General features: G+C 34.9%; 1 pseudogene; it reads left to right on the top strand.

Annotated features, from left to right (window-relative positions):
• The first annotated feature begins 14,843 nt into the window (after nucleotides 1-14,843).
• Nucleotides 14,844-16,988, top strand: LOC141548848 (cleavage stimulation factor subunit 3 pseudogene; annotated as a pseudogene).
• Nucleotides 16,989-19,056: the final 2,068 nt, after the last annotated feature.

The raw sequence follows: 19,056 nt of genomic DNA on the forward strand, positions 1-19,056 counted from the left end.
ACAAGAGATAATGTTATAAAAAAAATTACTCATGCATATATACTGTCAAAAAAACTTATAAAAAAAAGACCAGCATCCCAATTAAAAAAAAATCCCTGATATTCAAACTCATAAAAATGAGTGATTAAACTTAATATAGACGACTAATAATTTTAGACGCTGCCAAGAAAAAGACTTTCAATTATGAAAAAATGTTAATAACACAAGATCATTTTGCTTTCATGAGAATTCTCAGAGGGGAATTAAGTAGTACTATAAAAAGTTAAGGAACCTAAATTACAAACCAAAAATGACATACAAACCCAACCCTACAGGAAAAAGATGAATATTTTCATTGTGGTAGGTTTGATCTTGGCAAAGTCTGCACATTTGGGAAGCCACATTTGTCTGAGAATGTATTAGGCCTCCAAAGACTGCATTTGGCTCCAGAAAAAAAAGACTTATAATTTCCTAGGTGCAGAAGAATATAGTGCAGCTGAGAAGACATATGATTTGATGCTAGGTGAGTAGAATGAACTAAATTGAAAATTTATTGAAATATTTAAATTTATATATTAATTTATAAATTAAATTTATTTAAATATATTGGCAAATATATCAGAGACATTTCCTTCTTAGTCTCATTTTACGGATGAGAAAACTGAGGCAAATAGGGTTAAGTGACTTGCCAAGTGACACACAGCTAATCAGTATATGAGGCCACATCTGAACTCAGGGAGATGAATCTTTGTTCCTTCACACCCAGAATTCTATCCACTGGGCCACTTAGCTGCTCATTTCTTAAACCCTTACAACATATCAAACACTGTGCTAAATGCTGGGAATATAAATACAAATAGAAACTTTAAAAGGAATTGAAAAAGAGTGGAGCACATATCCTCCAATACAGAAGCATAATGACAAGAAGCACTATTTGAGGACTAAAAAAGACAAGGCAGAACTACTCCTACCCCTCAAAATGGAGATTCTAGGAAGAACTATCCATTATCAAAAACTTTATATGCTACCATATACACTTGCTTTGTTAGTTATCTATACTCAACCGCTTTTATTTTTCATTTTTCTATTTTATTCTTTATAATAAAGGTGGTGGGAGAAGGGAAAGGCAATATACTAACAAGATATCAATATAATTTAAAGGAACTGATGATAGGGGAAATTTGTTATTTTGCAAGCCCATCAATAGCTATTTCACATCAAAATAAAAATTTCAGTATAATTTACAGACTGTGGGAGCACTGAATTGAACTCTCCTACAAAAGAACTTAACCAATGCCAAGTTGAAACACAGCTCTGCAAGCTCTAGTGGCAGATGTGGCCTTTTGTTAAATCGGGTCACATTGCATGTTTCACAAATCACCATTCATAGTAGGAAAGATGACTGTTATAAGAATAATCAACTTTATTTTAAAAAACAGTCTATGAATGGGCAGATTTTTAAAATTTAACAAATTGCCTGATAATATCAGAGCTTTATTGTGTCTTTCTTGAACCAAAGTACTTAGATATTTGAAAATGTCATTTTTCTCAATGATGATAATAAGGATGCAGCAGAATCATTTTTTAAAAAACTCTTCCTGAAACCTGCATATCTAGTAGATATTTGTAAAAAAAAAAAAAAAAAAAAAAAAAAAACCCACCAACAACAAAGTATTCTAAATAAAGGAATATAAGATCTTCAAATTCATTACCTGATTAAGATTGATAAAGTGATTACACTTACCAAAGAGCTATAGATACTACATATTTGGGATACTTCCCAACTTTAAAGTGAAGGCAGGAAAAGCAGCATGGCATAGTAAGAGCTGGCCTTAGATAAATGAATGGATTAAAGTGCTACTAGTGATACATAAAAGCCATGTGATTCTTGTCAAGTCACTTAACTTCTCAGTGTTTTAGGCCAGAGATCCAAAACACACAACCATCAGCATACAGACCACAATACTCCCAAGTACAGGCCAAACCAAATTAAAATATAACTGGGAAATAGTTAACAAAATAAATTAAAATGTAGTAAAATACAGACATGCTACATTTTATTTTATTTTATTTATTTTTGCTTTGTTTTATTTTATTTTTAGACCCAGGAAAATAAAGTTTACATATGGCTTGAACCTCAGTTTCTCCAAATGCAAGTGATGAGGTCTTCAACTCATATTCAATATACAATATGGGAATTGCATTTGAGATAGACATGCTACATTTTAAAACTAAGACAATCTGTAGCCCACAGGGATCTTTATATGCTGTTTCATGACTCTTGTTTCTTTTTCAGTTTTATATCCCTTCTCTGGCCAATCCTCTAATATTTCAGAAAAAATCTCTGACTTTTACTCATGGATGATGTTTTCTTATCCTTATTCTAATAAAATCACTATTTAGTCCCTATCCCTTTACCAATTAAAAAAAAAAACCTGCTTTGCAAGTGAAATATAAAAAATTAACATACCAATTTTACATACAAGAAAATTAATAATGATAATATGATAATGTTATGATAATATTGAATCACTTGCCCATGATCAACCCCCAGCAAAGATTAGAGGCAGAATTTGCACCTAGGTCCTTCAAATCCAAGCAATTTCAAACTCTAGCTCCTGTTTAGCTCGATTCATATTACATGCCTTGAGACCTAAACTCCTGTATTTAACTGCTATTATCAAAACTCTCATGACAGTGAAAATGCAATACTACCTAAATGAATGGGAAATGACCCTATTATAAATCAAAGAAAGAAGTCTGAGTTATAGATTATATGTTAACATCATCTTTAAATTAGTTTATTTTGCATTCATTAGCTTGTTAAGAAATAAGAAGCAAAAAGGCAGGACCAATTTGAAACATGAAAATTAGCATCTTTTATTTCCATTGCACTAAGATTATAATTTCTTTTCCATACAAAAATTTACCTTCTGGGATTGGTATATTGTACTTAACTACAAAACGTCAGGCAAGAGAAAACACTATTAAGCATCGTCCTTTAATAATTTTTTCGACTGCAAATATCAAAATCATCTCTAAATAAACGTGTTACTAAATTACTGCTTATAAATTTCCAAGTTTTCTAGTCTCCCTAATATATACCCTTTTTTTCTTTATAGATTACACATTAACACTCGCATAGGAAAATTATAACATTACTGAAAGCAAACCAAAATACTCTGTCATTAAAAAAACAAACAAACAAACAAAAAAAACCTCAAAGGATTGTAGGTCATTATCTTCCACAGGTCCACAGGACAATTGCCTCTCAACTTAATTCCCTGCTCAGATAGAACAACAACTTGTCTATCTATGGCCACTCAAGAGGCAAAATTACTTGATAAAACTTCACAAACTTCTCCTTTTCTCTAGCTATAAATTTCAGTTTAACATAAAAATTTAATTATACCATAAATATTTTCTAAGGGCTCAACTCAACTGTAGTAAAAGTTTAGTCAGAGTTCATAAAATTATGCATCATCATAGAGATAAAGTGTTTCTTGAAAAAATTAAAATGTTCTTCACAAGATGGGAAGGGCTATTTTAAGGATGCAAATCTTACAATGTCTAAATTGATATATAAGCACACAAGCTAGAGTTAAATACCTTTTTTTTCAGCAAACTGAAGGATATTTTACAAAATCAATCAAAAATCTAAGAATCCACTAAAAATCACTTTTAGTAGAAGCATCCACTTTAACAATTTAATGCAATCAATAATTATGGAACACATATCCATACATCCAAAAACTTTCTGGACAGATTTAATCTGCTGAGTTAAAAAAAATTCCTATGAGTGATGACATCTAACATCTCTCCCACTGCAGGAATTTCAGTGATTTCATGTTATATTACAATGCATCTACAGACTGTTAGTATTTATAGTTAAGAAAACTGAGGCTTAAACAAATAACTCATGCAAAGATATGGAGCTTATTAAGTGTCTGAGCAGAAACATACACACATGGCTCTTGAGCCCAGAATGAGAGCTCTTTCTACTCTACCATACCAAATCATGCCTCTTCTCAAATGTAAAAGTGAGAAAGAGTAAAAAACATGCAAGACATTCCAGTATACAAATATAAGCATCATTTTTTTTCTACTAGTTTGCATTTACCAGTCTGGTGAATACAAACTAGTAGGAAAAAAAATTGCTCTTCATGTTTGCATAATATCTGGTAAATACTAACTAGTAGAAAAAATTGATTTTTTTGTATTTGCATAGCACCTGTTAAATACTATAGTAGAAAAAGTGATTTTTATATTTGCATACTAGAATCTGTTGCATGCTTTTCACTCTTTATTTTGTTTAAATTATTGTTCAAATATTTACAAATTCAGCTAACATCACTTATTTGTAGGCACTAAAATATTTTCATAGAGAAAAAAGACAATCCAGAAAAACAAGATTTTACATCCACAAGTATAATCCTTTTTGGATTCAGAAGTTCAATTCTTTTAATGTCTTATTTCTCATCTGAAGTGAGGTCTGTGTGCATCATACTTATACGGAAACAATATTTACAGAGACAAGTGTACAGAATTTGTCTTGCACTATCTTCTGTTTTCTCTCCTTTTCATCTCCCAATGCACCCTATAAAAATCTCTGAACTTTGAAAAACAAAATATATTCATCAAATTTTCAAGAGCAAAGAGATGTATTGGGGAAAATCCTTTAAAATAAACAAATTAAAAGTTCAGGAACAGAAATCCAAAGAGCTTTAAATTTGAATTAGCTTAACTACTTTTGACACTTTTACACATGAAAGACATCAAGATTGGATGTAGTACTTGCTGGCTTTAAGAAGTTTCATTCTGGCTAGCTATATAAGAAGTTTCAGCCAAACACTAGACAAATGCCCAGTTTTTTTTGTGTTTTTTTTTTTTTTTTGAACCCTGCTTTCAGCCTGACTTTCTCCCAATTGAAATTCAAGGCTCAATGGCTGGTTTTTCTTGGTTCTAAATGTAGATAAAAAAGGATTTTCTCCACTCCCTCAATTTGATGTGACAGCCTCCTGACATGAATAATGGAAGCGTTTCTTTCACAGGCAAATCAACTTAACTTAGCATGCCTTTATACTCTTAGTGGGCAAGCCCCAGTCCTGCAGATTCCACTGGAGCCTTTAAGGTGGAAGAAATCTTTAGAATTCACAGAAAACGGTCGAAAGTAAACAGTACTTATTTTGTCACAATACGAGAATAAGTCTGATGCCAGAGTCCCTGATGCCAGAGTTCCCGATGAATATATCACTTCCTAATCAGATCATGATTTACAAGCAATTTGGGATGAGCCCTGCCCCTCCCCCTCAGCCTAGGGGATGAAGAACGTGACTGGGGCACCCTGAAGCTCGATCTACGGCTAGGGGGTGTCAGACTGCCCGACCTCCCCTGGCAGAGTCGGGAAGGAAGTTCAGCACTGGAGGCTGCTCCCAGAAGCAGCGCCAGGTAGGAAGAGGAGCCTGGAAACAGTCATAGGTCCTTGAAACAGTCTTAGGCCCTAGATTCCAGGCTTGCTTCGGCTTCTTACCTCCACTGTGACTTTGGGCAAAGCCCAAAGAGAGGATTAGGAGTCCCTCCCTCCTAGTGCTTAAACTCCCTTCCAGCTATAAATCTCCATTCCGACTCCCTTCCTAGTGCAATCACCTTTCCGGGTAGCCAGTGACACCTGACACCTGACACCTGACCACCTGACACCTGACACCTGACACGGAAGCCTAGACCTCCGGGGAGAGAGATAGAACCTTCCCGCTTTCCCCCCTCCTCCTCCCCCTCTCTTTCCCCTTCCCCTTCCTTCCTCACACTTCCGGCTACCTGACATCCGTTCCCAGTTTGAGTGGGGGAGGGGTGGATGGCGACCAGCCAATGAGAAACGAGATAGCTCAGGTAAAACTCGCGAGACTTGGGTGGTGTTTTCACACCATTCCTATAACACACGTGAGTCTTCGAGGCAAAAGAATCTAGAAGGAAGGGGCTCGGGTAAGTTACCGGCCAAGAGGCGGGGGGAGGGGTCGAGAGGGAAAAGGGACGGGAAAAGGGAAGAAAACACCTCGCCCAAAGAATGTGGGCGGCTGCCAGTCTCTTAAGTGTCCAAAGAGCCTACAAATTTTTTTTCTCTGACCAAGGGTCTGCAAAATAAATACCTTTTTAGTCCCTCACAGCAGCCATCTTGGGAATGGTCGTAGGCCATCCACATCTGATCCACAAGGTAAAATTTGTAGTGACAAAAGGAAAAAGGGAAGGGACATGAGGAAACTATGTGATGCAGTAAAAGGGACATTGGATCTGGAGTGAGAAAGCATGGCTGTGAATTTTGGCCCCATTCTAAGTTTAGGACTGCCTAGGTTTTTCCTTTGGAATATGATAGCGAGGGAGGGCAGAATTAGTGACTGTGAAGAATACAGTAGCTTGCCCAGCCAACTAAATGATAAAGACTTGGGAAGCTCAAAAAACCCAGCATCCCATTAGAGTTAAACTTGAACTTCCCCAAACACCCTTTTTCTCTCTCCGCCCTTCCACCCTTCTGCCCTCCCTCCACCGTAACACCCCACAGTCCCCACTGCGGAAAATATAAATGTTGTCTAGTTACTGATTTTTTCCCATTTACTCCCTAGTGCCCATCCTGAATTTGACCCCTATCCCAGCCCTAAAGTCCACTACTACTTGACCTTAAAAAGACTACTATTAAAAACGCATTATTTTAATCATGTATTTAGTATGTTGTTCCCCACCCCCCATTACATGTAGAAAAAAAGGTTTACCTTTTTTTTTTTTTTTTCCAAATTTTTGCATTCTAAATTCTCTCCCTCATGTGCAGGTACGTAGTGCAGCTGGATAGAGTAGAAGGCCTTAGAGGCCATTAGTCCATGTTCAAATGTGATCTGGGACACCACCACTGTGATCTTGGGTGAGTCACTTTAATCCCAATTGACTACATAAATAAATGTAAATAAATATATGAATGAATGAATTAATGAATGAATAAAAGGCAAGCAATCTGATATAGGTTATACACGTGCAGTCATGCAAAACATATTTCCATATTGGTCATGTTGTAAAAGAAAACACAGATCAAAAAATAAATAAACCAAGCAAAAAAATGGAAAAAAGTATGCTTGTATTTGCATTCAGACTTCATCAGTTCTTTCTCTGGAGATGAATAGCATTTTATATCAAAAGTCCTTCAGAATTGTCTTATGTGGTTATGTTGCTCAGCATAGTTAAATCACAATTGGACATAGTATAGTCTTGCTGTTACTATGTACAGTGTTCTCTTGATTCTGCTAATTTCCCTTTGCATCAGTTCATGTAAATTTTTTTCAGGATTTTCTGAGAGTATCCTGCTCAGTATTTTTTATAATACAATAGTATTCCATCACAATTTGTTCAACCATTCCCCAAATGATGACCATCCCTTCAACTTCTAATTCTTTAACACCACTTAAAAGAACTGATATAAATTTTTGCACATGTATGTAGGCCCCTTCTCTTTTAGTTATGTTTTTTTTTTATCTCTTTGGAATATAAATTAAATAGTGGTATAACTGAGTGATGGTCTTACAGCCCTTTGGCCACAGTTCCAAATTGCTCTACTGAATGATTGAATCAATTCACAATTCCAGAAACAGTGCATTAGTGTTCCATTTCCCTACAACCCTCTCCAACATTTGTCATTGTCCTTTTTGGTTATATTAACTTCCCATAAATGTAAGGTAATTCCTCAGAGTTGTATTACTTTGCATTTTTCTAATCAAAAGTGATTTAGAGCATTTTTTCCATATAACTATAGATAGCTTTAATTATTCTGTATAAAAACTGCCTGTTCATATTCTCTGGCACATCAATTAGGGAATAGTTCTTATTTTTTATTAATTTGACTAAATTCTATATGTGTTTGAGAAATGAGTCCTTTATCAGAGCAACTTGATGTAAAATTTTTTTCATGGTTATAATCATATCATATTAATATATTCTCTATTATGTGACATATGATATATGATATTTTATATTACCATATTATATAATAAACTGATATAATGATGAATTAACAATGCGTTATAATATTATAATGTGTTATATTTAAATATAATAGAAATATGATTTTATACAAATATACATATAAAACTTATAATACAGTTGTATTTACTTCTATCATTTTCTCCCATTTATCTTTTTCTCTCCCTCTTTTCACCCTGTCCATTCTCAAAAGTGTTCTGCTTTAGACTTTTACTTTTCCCAATCTACTCCCCCTACTCTTATCTCTCTTTCCTCCTACTGTCCTGCATAAGATAGACTCCTGTACCTTACTGTGTATGTTAACACCTTCTCTGAGCCACTTCCAATAAGAGTAAGGTTCATGTACTGCTCCCCACTTCCTCCATCTTCCTCTCCACTGTAAAAACTCTTGCTCACTTCTTTTATTTGAGATAATTAATGCCACCTCTTCCTCTCATAACTTTACACACCCTCATGCCACTTGAAGAATTATACTCAGCTTTGGTAGTGTAATCCTGACTCCTTTGCCCTTGAGAATATCATAGTACAAGTTCCCCAGTCCTTTAATATAGAAGCTGCTAAATCTTGCGTTATCCTGACTATGGTTCCATGACTTTTAATTTTTTTCTTTCTGGCTCTTGCAATATTTTCTTGTTGACCTGGGAGTTCTGGAATTTGACTACAATATTCCTGGTAGTTTTTCATTTTGAGTTATTTTTCAGGAAGTGATCAGTGGATTCTTTCAATTTTAATTTTATCCTCTAATTTTAGAATCTGGGCAATTTTCTTTGATATTTTCTTAAAAGATATGTGTTAGCACTTGTTTTTTATCATGCGTTTTAGGTAGTCCAATAATTTTTTTGTAAAGTCATTTCATTTTTAAACAAATTATTTTTAAAAATTGTTTTCTTATATTTTAAGTTTTGAACTATCATCTTCTTTCTTCTCTACCCAGCACCAGAGAGGGTCACCATTTGACACAGATAGAGAAGTAGATAGATAGATGTAAAACTATACTATGCATCCATCTATTCGTCAGTTCTTTCTCTGGAAGTGGATAGCATCTTCCTTCATAGGTCCTTTGTGATTGATTTGATTATTTATAATACTCAAAAGAATTTAGTTGTTCTTCAAACAATATTAATATTAGTACATATTCTCTTGGTTCTGCTCATTGCACTCTGCAGTATTTCATGCAAGTTTTTTCATGTTTTTCTAAAATCAACCAGCTCATTTTTTACATTGCAATAATGCAATCTCTATATCATAACTTCTTTAACCATTCCCAAATTGATAGACATAACCTCCATTTCCATTTTTTTTTGCTACCACAAAGAGAACTACAATTAATAATTAGGAACAAATAGGTTCTTTTCCTTTTTCCTTGATCACCTTGGGAAACAGACCTAATAGTGGTATTGTTGGGTCAAAGAGTATACACAGTTTTATAACTCTTTGGGTACAATCCCAGATCGCTCTCTACAATTTTTGGATCAGTCCACATTTCCACCAACAGTGTATTTAGTGTCCCAGTTTTTCCAAATCCCCTCCAGTATTTATTATTGTCCTCTTCTATCATTTTATTCAGTCTGATAGTAAATCTTAAAGTTGCTTTAATTTGCATTTCTCTAATCAATAATTATGTAGAGCATTTTTTCAAATGACTGTATACAGTTCTGGTTTCTTCTCCTAAGAACTGCCTATTCATATCTTTTGAACATTTATCAGTTGGGGAATGACACATATTTTTATTAATTTGAAAATGTTCTCTATATATTTGAGACATGAATCTTTTAGCTGAGAAACTAATTATAAAAATCCCCCTATCAAAGTTCAGGTCCAGCCCCTTATAATAAAAAAAAATCTCTCTCTGGCCTTCATTTTCTTAAATATGTATTGTCTTCCCCACTACCTCCTACATTCTCTTATTTATTCATAATCAAGTACCTGCCTGCTATAAGTTCCTACTCTTATTGTTAGCCTATCATGCCATTCCTCTTTTAAAAGGTATAAAAACTGTGAGCTTACCACCATAATTGTCTTTGGTCTAAGAGAGAGACAGCCAAATGATCATCTTTTAATTAAATTGCTGGCATTGTTAATAAATGATTAAATTGCCCAGAAATTATGTCTTCTCAAACCATTTCAAACATCACAGGGCTTAGAATACTCTGTGTCAATCATTGTCAGTAAGCATCATGTTTAACAAATGTTTGTTGACTTATTGACAGATCTCTGATTTGTAAAATTTAGCAGTTGAACCCTTAAAAAAATCCCCCCTGGTTTTCTGCTTTCCTTCCAGTCTTTGCGACATTGCTTTTATTTGTACAAATAAACCCTTTTTAATTTAATTTAATCAAAAGTAATCATTTTACATCTCACTGTTGTCTTTATTTCTTCTTTATTCATAAATGCTTCTCCTATCCATAAGCCTGATAAGTAATATGTTCCATGTTCTTCTGGTTTTCTTATGATATCTCCCTTTATATCTAGATCATATATCCATTTTGACCTTATACTGATAAATTGTAAAAAATATTGGTATATAGCCAGTTTCTGTCAGACTATTTTCCATTTTTCCCATCATTTTTTAAATCAAATAATGAATTCTTATCCTAAAAGGTAAAATCTACATCAGTTAAACCCTTAACTAATCATTTACTACTATGTATTGTATAGCTACTCTTTTCCACTAATCCACCTTTCTATCTACTTTCTATCTACTAGCCAGGAGTAGATATTTTGATAATTACTGCCATAAAATATAGTTAAAGATCTAGTAGTGCTAAATTTCCTTCTTTTATATTTTTTCATTAATTCCTTTGGCATTCTTGACTTTTTACTCTCCTGCATGAATTTTGTTGTTATTTTTTTAGCTCAATAAAATATTCCTTTGGTAATTTAATTCAGGTACTATTGAATAAGTAGGTTAGTTTAGGTAGGCAATAATTCCTAAATTGTTTCTTTTTGATCTGTTTTCCCAGTCAGTTGTTTTTCTAATGAGATATATCACATTTTCTTCTATTTTCATTCTTTTGATTTTGTTATATTGCTTCTTTATGTCTCATGTAGTCATTAGCTTCCACTTGCCTAATTCTAATTTTAAGAGATTATTTTCTTTAATGAGGTTTTGTACCCTTTTTCCATTTGGCTATTTCTAAAATTTTCCCTTATTTATAGATCTGACAAATAACATGTTCCATGATCCCTTGATTTACTTATGGTCCCATTGTTTTTTCTCTAAATCAAGTACTCATTTTGACATTATCTTGGCTTATTGTGTGAGATGTTGATCTATGCCTAGTTTCTGTCAAACTGCTTTTCAGTTTCCCAACAGTTTTCATCAAATAGTGAGTTCTTGTCCCTAAAATTTGGGTCTTTGCATTTTTCAAAGACTATATTACGATGGTCATTTATTACTGTGTACTATATACCAAATCCCATCTACTTTTCTACCACTCTATTTCTTAGCCAGTACAAAATAGTTTTGTTGATTACAGCTTAAGATTTAATATGGCTAGGCCATTTTCCTTCATGTTGTTTTCACTGGTTCTTTTCATATTCTTGGTCTTTTGTACAATTAATTCCACTTAGTTATGATCTTTTAAATATATTACTGAAATCTTGTTAGTATTTTATTTTATTTTATTTTATTTTATTTTTTGCATCAGTATTCACTAGGGAAATGGGTTGATAGTTTCCTTTCTCCATTTTTACTCTTCCTGGTTTAGGTATCAGCATTGTTTTGTGTCATAAAAGAAATTTGGTAGAACTCTTTCTTTTTCTGTTTTTCCAGATAGTTTATATATTATTAGAATTAATTTTTATTTAAATGCTTGATAGAATTCACTTATGAATTTATTTAATCATGGGGATTTAGATTGTTAGATTTATTGGACTATATATAGACAAAATAGTTCTTTATAAATGCTTTAAATTTCCTCTTCATTAATGGTGAATTCAACCTTTTAATTTTTAATATAGGTAATTGGGTTTTTTTAATCAAATTAACTAATACTTTCTCTATTTTATTGTTTTCCTCCATAAAACCAGTTCTTAGTTATGTTTTATTAGTTCAAGGGTTTTCTTATTTTCAACTTTATTTCTCTCTCTTTTCATTTTTAGGATTCCCAATTTAATGTTTAATTGGGGATTTTTAATTCATTCTTTTTCTAGCTTCTTTTAGTTGTATGCCTACCTCATTGAGCTGCCTTTTTCTATTTTATTGATATATGTGTGTACAGCTATAAATTTTCCCTTTGGTTGCATCTCATAAATTTTGGTATGTTGTTTCATTGTTGTCATTCTTTTTAATGAAATTATTTATTGTTTCTATGATTTGTTCTTTTTCCTTTTCCTTTAGGATTAGATTTAGTTTCCTATTAATGTTTAATCTATGTTTCCATGGCCCTTTATTAAATGTAATTTTTATTGCATAATATTCTGAAAAGATACCTTTAATATTTCTCCTTTTTTATATTTGGTGGCTAGGTTTGTATGCCTTAATACCATGGTCATTTGTGTGTAGGTGCCATGTAGTGCTAAGAAAAATACACATTCCTTTCCCATTCATTTTTCTCCAGAGATCTATCATTTGTAACTTTTCTAAAATACTATTCATACCTTAACTTCTTTCTTGTTTATTTTTTGGTTATCTTTATCTAGTTCTTATGCCCAAAGAGCTATCAAACTGTGCACACCCTTTGATCCAGCAGTTTCTACTGGGCTTATATCCTAAAGAGATGAGAAAGGGACCCGCATGTGCAAAAAATATTTGTGGCAGCCCTATTGGTAGTGGCAAGAAACTAGAAACTGAGTGGATGCCCATCAGTTGGAGAATGGAGGAGTAAGTTATGGTATATCAATGTGATGGAATATTCTATAAAGAATGATCAGCAGGATGATTTCAGAGAGAGCTGGAGAGACTTTTACAAACTGATGCTAAGTGAAGTGAGCAGAACCAAGAGATCATTGTACGCGGCAACAAGAAGATTATATTATGATCAATTCTGATGGACATAGCTCTTTTCAACAATGAGATGATTCAGGCCAGTTCCAATGATCTTGTGATGAAGATATCCTTCTTCACTGAGAGAAAGGACTGTGGGGACTGAATGTGGATCACAACATAACTTTTGTTGTTGTTGTTTGCTTGCTTGTTTTTTTTCTTTCTAATTTTTTTCTCTTTTGATCTGATTTTTCTTGTGTAGCATGATAAATGTGAAAATATGTTTGGAAGAATTGCACATATTTAACCTATATTAGATTACTTGCTGTCTAGGGGAGATGAGGTGAGGAGGGAGGGAGAAAAATTTGGAACACAAAGTTTTGCAGGGGTGAATGTTGAAAAGTATATTTTCATGTATTTGGAAAAATAAAAAGCTATTATTAAAAAAAAAGAATTGTGACCCAAGACTTTGACCTAAATCTAAATATGCGCAGTACAACAGTGTCCTATATCCAGTGGCAGGCAAGGATACTCTGTTATCTCCTTCTGACAAGTTCTCTGACCACCTTATTTTCTGTAGTCCAAGAAGAGGTCTAGATACAGCTGTTACAGACACTGATTTGGTTGCCCCCAAGGCCTTCTCTGCTGGTTTGCTAAGATACTCTCTGCAGTTGAACTTTGCTCCATTTTCACTTCAGTGGGACAGTCCTTTTCCATCCACTTTCTAAGTTGTCTTGGACTGGAAATTGTTTTACCCCATTATTTTGTGGGTACTACTGTTCCAGAATTTGTTTGAGACATTATTTGAAGTTGTTTGGAGGGTTATTTAGGTGAACTCAGATGAGTCCCTGCCTTTTCTCTGCTATCTTGGCTTCCCTGCCTTTAAAACCCATCTTCTTTTCCTCAAAGTAGGTGCCTGATCATCCAGGACTGCAGAAGACTTCCTCACTTTCTCAGTGTGTCCATTCTCTCCAACCACCTCTATACGGTATGAATATCTTCCACTGATAAAGCCGTAGCCCAAGAATGAAACTAGAGATCAGTAGCCACAGTTAACATTCAACTCTTTGATTTAGGCAATATATAGAGCAAGAGCTAAATTGGGAGCCATGTGCCTCAGCAGCAAGTCCCTACAACTCCTTGACATCAGGGTTGTTATTAGCCACTCCTAACTATGTACTCATTGGATTTTTCCCACTGGCAACACAAGAGGCAGATAATGGAAGTGGTTGTTTACAAACTCTGTGTTAGATCAGTTATTTAGAAGGTTGCTTCCAGTTCAGATCCTGTGAATCTAGACCAGCTTACCCAAGTGAAAATGAGCCTCTTGGACTTGTGAATAGAGAAGATACCCACCAAAAGCACTTCCATTAGACTGGTTGTTGTCTACTACAGGGGCAGTAAGAAGTGGTAGGATTGAGTTGCATGGAGTTATGCAAGACCCAGGTTTAAAACCTTCTCTTCTCTCATTACACACACAAACTAGCTGTATGGCCCTGGGTAATTAGCTTCTCTCTAAGCCCTGGTTGCCTCATTTGTCAAACCCTAACCCTAAATAATCATAGGTAAGATTGTTAAAGACTAAATAAGAAAATTTATTTAAAGTACTTTGTAACACTTAAAGCATGTATAAATTTGAATTACCATTTTTATTAAAAGATCTTGTGGTTTATATCGTCTGCTTGCTGTGTGAGGGCACTGGTTCCCCAGATATTCTCCCTTCAAGGCCATGACAGGGAGTAGGTGCTGCTATTTTGACTCTCTCAGAATAGATAATGTCAGCAATAGGTGCTAGTGGTCTACAGCTGCCATTGGGGGGCAGGGATCTTGCCCTGACTTTGAGTTTCCTTTTTCTTTTTTCTTTCTAGTCCCATACTGTGGACCAGCTTATACATACACTTTCATCAGGCACTCTAGCACGATGTCTAGCAATGGTGTCACCGATGTGGTTGCTGAATATGTCCCAGAAAAAGTGAAGAAAGCAGAAAAGAAATTGGAAGAGAATCCATATGACCTTTCTGCTTGGAGCATTCTGATTCGAGAGGCACAGAATCATCCTATAGAAAAAGCACGAAAGACATATGAACGTCTCGTTGCCCAGTTCCCCAGTTCTGGCAGATTCTGGAAGCTGTACATTGAAGTAGAGGTCAAATCTAAACATTTTGACAAAGCTGAAAAGTTATTTCAGAGATGCCTTATAAAGGTTTTACATATTGATTTGTGGAAATGTTATCTTTCATATATCAGAGATAATAAGTCAAAGTTACCCAGTTACAAAGAAAAAATGGCACAAGCATATGATTTTGCTTTAGATAAAATTGGAATGGAAGTTATGTCTTATCAGATTTGGATGGATTACATCAATTTCTTGAAAAATGTAGAAGCTGTTGGGTCTTATGCGGAAAATCAAAGAATTACAGCTGTTAGAAGAGTTTATCAACGAGGTTGTGTTAATCCAATGATCAATATCGAGCAGCTTTGGAGGGACTATAGCAAATATGAAGAGAGTATCAACATACATCTAGCTAAAAAAATGATTGAAGATAGGAGTCGAGATTACATGAATGCAAGGCGTGTATCAAAGGAGTATGAAATAATAATGAAAGGTTTAGACCGAAATGCCCCTTCAGTACAACCACAGAATACTCCCCAAGAAGCTCAGCAAGTAGAGATGTGGAAGAAATACACTCAGTGGGAAAAGAGCAACCCTCTCAGAACAGAAGATCAGACACTCATAACCAAAAGAGTTATGTTTGCATATGAGCAGTGCCTGCTGGTGCTAAGTCATCACCCAGATGTTTGGTATGAAGCTGCCCAGTACCTGGAACAGTCCAGTAAGCTGCTGTCTGAGAAAGGGGATATAAATAATGCTAGATTATTTAGCAATGAAGCTGCAAATATATATGAGAGAGCTATCAGCACCGTATTGAAGAGAAATATGCTTCTTTATTTTGCATATGCAGATTATGAAGAAAGTCGAATGAAATTTGAAAAGGTCCACATCATATATAGTCGACTTCTGGCTATCAAGGATATCGATCCTACTCTGGTATATATTCAGTATATGAAGTTTGCAAGACGAGCAGAGGGCATCAAATCTGGAAGGGTGGTATTTAAGAAAGCAAGACAAGATACGAGAGCACGCCATCATATATATGTTTCTGCAGCATTAATGGAATACTACTGTACTAAGGATACCTTAGTGGCCTTTAAGATTTTTGAGCTAGGGTTAAAAAAATATGGTGATATTCCAGAATATGTATTAGCCTATATTGACTACCTTTCTCACCTGAATGAGGACAATAATACACGAGTTTTGTTTGAACGAGTTTTGACCTCTGGAAACCTGCCACCTGAAAAATCTGGAGAAATATGGGCCAAATTCCTAGCTTTTGAAAGTAGCAATGGTGATCTGGCCAGTATAATGAAAATAGAGAAAAGACGGTTCACGGCATTCAAGGAAGAATATGAAAGCAAGGAAACAGCATTACTGGTCGATAGGTACAAATTCATGGATTTGTATCCTTCCTCCCCAAGTGAACTGAAGGCTCTTGGCTATAAGGACATGTCTCGAATCAAGTTAGCAGCGATTCCTGATCCTGTGGAAACTCCTTCCACAATGCCTGACCTTAAAGATGAAACTAGAAAACCTGAATACCCGAAGCCAGATGTCCAGCAGATGCTCCCTTTTCTGCCAAGACATTTAGCACCTCCAGGCTTACACCCTGTGCCTGGTGGAGTGTTTCCAGTGCCACCTGCTGCTGTAGTTTTAATGAAACTTCTTCCTCCTCCTGTCTGTTTCCAGGGTCCTTTTGTGCAAGTAGATGTGCTGATGGACATTTTCCGAAAATGCAAGATCCCAAGCTCTGTTGATGAAGCTGTGAAGATCATTACTGGAGGAGCACCAGGTCAAGCTGAGGAAGGGAAGGACCCCATACAAGACAGTGCTACTCTCAACAAAGGAGTCAAACGTCCCAATGCCAGTGTGGAGGAGGAAGAAGAGAAAAGTCCAGTGCCACCCATACATGATATCTACAGATCCCGACAACTCAAGAGAATGCGGTGAGACAAATGCAGAATTCTACTGCAAATGATAGATGTCTGTATAGCCATTCCTTTTGAGGAGTGTTTAAAAGAGACAACACTTGTCACAAGTATCAACAAAGTTATGTTGTCACCAGTGCCGCTTTCTAATAATTGTTCTCAATAAAACTGAAAAGCCAACTAGAAAGGAGTGTCTTAAAATGTTGAACAGATTTATGCTTTAAGCAAAATTAGGATTTCAGAAATGGGGAAATAGTGCAAAATGTCTGAACCACATTTTATTTGCTCTTCAGTGTGTCTAGGTGACTCACTTTAAGCTCAATTGATTTTCAAGTTTTATTTTAAAAACTGGATAACTTATGATTGTGAAACATTTTAGTTTACCTATTTGCTAATATAAAGTCATGAATTATTATTTGTTTTTATTTATGGTAGAATGTACAGAATATCTTCTATAGTTTTAAAATGTACTTTGTTTGATTCTTCTTTGGAAAGGCCCAAGACTTTCCACAACTGAACAGTGAAATGACAACCCAGGAGAATCCCTCCTATCAAAAGGTCTCCGTATGGAAGGTGACAACATTCCTGACTCAGGCCATGTACTGTAAGTTCAGCAGCTCAAACTTGAATATTTTTGCTGGCAAATTTTGAGAAATTTCCTTTTTTCTCAAATCCAAAGGGCTGGATTATACTTACAAAAGTGAAAAACAAACCAATTGTAAACTCCTAGGAACAGGCTTTTTGTTCCGAGTTCTCTCTTATTGTCTACTTCTGGGGACATTCTAGAATAATGAGGTGAGTAAAATCTTGCCTGTTTATGTTTTACGTCTAGAGTTTTAACTAAGATTTCAAAAGAAAGTACAGTAATAGTAATTCTAGGACAATAAATGTACTTTTAATAAAGCAAACTACTGTGTTCTTACTCTTTGGAAATCCAAGCATTGGAAAAAAAAGAGAATTAGCTATCTTAATATTATGCTTCTTACTTCATATCCACTTGTATTTTAAGATTATGAAATAAATAAGATGACCAAAGTTGTTCCACTGAGATTGTGATGCACTAAAATTTAGATACCAAAGCCCATGAATAGAGAGCTATTTGTGCATATTTTTCAGCTATTTAAAAAAAAGCAAAAAGAAAAGATGTTACATCTCTTTAAGCATCTCTACTAACTACTCAGCCAGATAGAGCACTACTTTTGCTTACAAGAGTAAAAATTGCTTTATACTCAAGGCAGAAGAAAAAGAACATTTAAGAACCATAAATGTCACAATTCCACTGTATGAGACAGTAGGACTATCTTCAGAAATTTAAAATCTTTTCCCCCATCCATATTAAGTAACAGTGGGTACTGTGTTATCCAGTCATAAGTCCTGATAGAATCAAATAACATATTCAATCACCATGGTAAAGCAAATATTTTGCGTATATCCCTAAGATTTTCTTTGGCTTAAATGAATATTTTTAACGTATCAGTGCAAATAAAGGCTATATTTTCCCAGCATCATCAACAGGTACAACTTCTATAAAATTGCAGGGAAATAATTGAAGTTAAAACGGTCAAATTTATTTTTACTTCCCAATGCACTTGTTATTCAGAATTCCTGTATCAGGATACATTTACTTAGGTTTTTTGTTTGTTTGTTTTGTTTTTTTTTTGCTGAGGCAATTGGGGCTAAGTGATTTGCCCAGTGTCACACAACTAGGAAGTGTTAAGTATCTGAGGCCAGAATTGAACTCAAGTCCTCCTGATTTCTGAGCACCAGCTCTGGAAAGCCTGCCACCTGAAAAATCCGGAAAAATACAGGCCAATTCCTAGCTTTTGAAAGTAGCAATGGTGATCTGACCAGTATAATGAAAGAAGAGAAAAGAGGGTTCATGGCATTCAAGGAAGAATATGAAAGCACGGAAATGGAATTATAGGTTGATAGAGGCTCTATCCACTGCATCACCTACCTGCCCCCTACTTAGATGTTATTATTCTTGTACTTTGCATCCTACTTTTCAGGATGGCCAGAATTCATTTCATTTTCCCCCATTCAGTGAGCCATCCCATGTTACATGGAATAAAAGGATTTCCACTGTCCCT

The sequence above is a fragment of the Sminthopsis crassicaudata genome, chromosome X (genome assembly GCF_048593235.1).
Source record: "Sminthopsis crassicaudata isolate SCR6 chromosome X, ASM4859323v1, whole genome shotgun sequence".
Taxonomy (NCBI): Eukaryota; Metazoa; Chordata; class Mammalia; order Dasyuromorphia; family Dasyuridae; genus Sminthopsis; species Sminthopsis crassicaudata.